Source organism: Crocodylus porosus, unplaced genomic scaffold, assembly GCF_001723895.1.
Source record: "Crocodylus porosus isolate Cpor-Errol unplaced genomic scaffold, CroPor_comp1, whole genome shotgun sequence".
In the NCBI taxonomy this organism is placed as follows: Eukaryota; Metazoa; Chordata; order Crocodylia; family Crocodylidae; genus Crocodylus; species Crocodylus porosus.
Genome location: NW_017728907.1, coordinates 60313455 through 60316930, shown reverse-complemented (window position 1 = coordinate 60316930; position 3476 = coordinate 60313455).

The window sequence follows — 3476 nt, the reverse complement described above, 5'->3', positions numbered from 1 at the left end:
ACTGATTTGTGATGCATCCTCTTAAACTGTGGTGCCATATCTGAAATTACAGTCAAGAAACTGAAGTTGTCAATGCATCTGATGCTCCTGCCATGTTTTCGTGTAGGCCTTCCTTTTCCTCAAGCTCATTTTTCAGGATTTCATTGTAGTTACAACGAGCATTTAGCTAAAAGGCAAGGAGGAATTGCAGAATTTGGCCCATTTAACTTCATACAATACCAGAAACACCTGTTTTGGAATATTTACATGGGGATAAGACTTTACAGATAAAAGTTCCGTTTTTAAATCGCAATCTATAATCACCAATAACCATGAATGTATCCCTTCAGATATTCACATATGTAGTATGATCAGAAAACTGTTGTTGTCATTACTGTATACTCAGGACTAGTAAACTAGAAGGCTAAGGATAGACATTACACATAAACCGGCTTAAGTGATCAGAAAACCTGGTTTAAGCCAGTTTAAAATGGCTGAAACTGGTTTAAGATAAACCTGGTTGAATGTAGTATCAGATTTAACTGATTTGGGTCAAGCCAGTTTATGCAATGTCTGTCCCAGACCCCTTCCTGGTTTAAGTTAAACCAGAGTCCTCCAGCATCCCAGATACTTTGCTGTCTGCTCCAAAGAACAGGCTGGCCCAGTGGGAGACTGCAGGCACAGGGTCTGCCTGGCTTCCCTTGCTGCTCAAGCAGGGATTTCCCCCTCCTTCCCATCTCCCACAACATGGACCCCAGTCCCATGGACCCTAGGCATGCAGCATGCTAGCTAATGTTAAGAGATATCTGTGTGTGTGTGGGTATGTCTCCAATTTTTCAGGGACAGGCAGACAGGACAGTGTCCACTTAGGGCTTTTTGGAGCTAATCAACAGGTCAGCTGGTAATGTCTCTCCATTCCTTCCTTACAGAAAGCTGTTTAAGAAGAGCTTGAATGAATGATAGAGGCTTTTATTTTGCTGATGGGCTGATAAACACTGTAGTTTTATCGGCCCCCCTGCTGGTTTGCAACGCTGTCAGGTTTGCAGACAGGAAGAAGGAGAAAAACAAACCTGGGGCACAGGGTCCATAGTAGGACACACTGCATATTAATATCATTAATAATTATAAATATGGCCTTTTCTTTTCATTTTTTTTTTACAGTAAACATCAGGTTTCCAAACAATCTAAACCTGGTGACAATAAATAAAGCTGCATATACTACCTTTGTTCTTGTGTATTCTTTTTTTGTTAAGCATGTTGTGATGAGAGAGAAAAAGGAGAAAAAGAAGAGAGAGAGAGAGAAAAAGAGGGAAAGAAAATGAAAAAGAGAGAGAACAAGAAAAAAGGAGAGAGAAAGAGAGAAAAAGAAGAAAAAGAAAAAAGGAGAAGAAACAAAAAGGAGAGAAAAACAAAAAGAAAAGAGAAAAATGAAGCAAAAAGAGAGACAAAAGAAAGGGGTGAGAAAAAAGTGAAAAGAAAGAGACAAAAGGGAAAAAATGAGAGAAGAAAAAAGAAAAAAGAGAAGAGAAAGAAAAAGAGAAAAGAAACAAAAAGAAGGGAGAGAGAAAAAAGAGAAAAAGAAGAGAGGAGAAAAAAAGAGAGAAAGAGAGAGAGAAAAAGAAGAGAGAGAGAAAAAAGCGGAAAAAAGAAAAAAGAGAAAGAGGGTGTATCCTCCACTGCCCACATCTCCCACTGCTCCTGGTTGCAGCTTGGGCCCACTGGGCCAGGGCAGCATCCGGCGCTGAGAGGCAGAGACCCCCCAGCAGCAGCCACCAGGGCTGGGGTGCTCAGGTCTCTCCGGTGATCCTGGAGCAGGAGGAGCTTGGGCCCAGGGCTGGGAGGGAGGGACAGGTGGCGGGGTCAGCAGTATGCAGACAGCGTCCCTGCCTGTGTTCTCCCAATTGCACCCTTGGAGCCTGCCGTGGTGCTGGGACCTGCGGCTGCTCCGGAGAGCCCAGAGCAGCAACTTAAAAAAAAAAAAAAAAAAAAAAAGGAAACAATTTCCTTGCACACCTACTGACATGCCGAGGAAAATGTCTCCACGTGCCACTAATTGGCATGCGTGCCAGGGGTTGCCTATCCCTGCTCTAGGCCATTAACACATCATGGTTAGCCTTTGAATTCCACAAATCTATTGATATGGTAAAATATGCTACCACTGGCTTCTAGGCTTATTGAAAGCTCACCACAGTTTTGCTGCCATAACATCTGCATAAGCACTTGTTAAAGCACTGTACTTGTTAAAAAATAACAGTAGATGCTGTGACATAATTAGCAGCGACCGCTAGGGAGAGGCCTGGCCCAGGACTTAAGTGTTTTGACTGAACCATATGTTGCAACTGTTGGTGCTGTTCCTGGACCACATCAGTACTGCAGCATTAAATTTACCCGCAAAAATTTAAAAGAAGAGATAAAAATCTAGCCAATTATAAGGAAGATAAACACAGAACCATTTAAATCCTCTATAAAACAAAGCATACTGTCGCACATTAAGAACAGATGCTTGAAGGGCCAAAAAATGAGTAAGGTGGACAAGCCTGCAGCTGATCTGCAATTAGCCTCTTACAATTTGTAAAGAAAATTAGAGTAGATGTTTACCGTGTTCAAATTCATTATTTTTTCAGCCTGGTAATTATTTTTGTTGCAGAGAAAGTTTAAAAAAAAAAAAAATTTATTCATGCCAGCTCAAGAATTAATGAATGGTCCTGAAACAATTACTTCTTAAATACACACAAGTCTCCCTAGTGTAAACATGCTCTATTTTATACCATATCCTCTTGGTAGAAGGCATACATTTCAGCATGACTTATTGGCTGCTTACAACAAAACAGTAAATGTTGCACATTTGATGGCCTCAGCCTCATGCCTAGGATTTTACATCGGTTGATGCTGATTAATGTACAAACAGCCACATTTATAAAGAGGGTTGAAACGCAAGGAGACACTGTGAAACCTATGCTAATAGAGCACAATTTACATAAAAATGGGGGAATGTAAATATTTAACTAATGCCGGAACTGGGTGCTTTGGCCAAGTTGGGACTGAGCTACATTGATCATGCAAGAGGAACTTAGGCACTAGTCTAAACCCACAGAAGCGCCAGCCTCAGGAAGGCTTCAAACTCGTATTTGATAGGCTAGACTTACATATTATTCTCCACCATTGTCTGAGGAGCTGATATTTGCACTTCCCACTCAAGTCAACCAGACTACACCAACCAACCTCAAGGCTAATTAGCAAGAGGAAAAGCTGCAGAAAAGGGATTTCTTTGGAAGTCAGAGAGACCCCAGGGCAAACCTTGACTGGGTCTCCCATAGCAAGCACTAGAAGGTATTCCATCACAACACCTCCCTATGCCTCTGGGCAATGCAAAGGAAAAATGTGCAATGCTGCAGTCTGTGCAGGTCCCTCCCAAACTTCCATCATAATACTCAAACATCTTCTGGGTCCCAGCTCACTTCCAGGTAGGGTTCGCTCTACTTCACTAGCTGATGTAT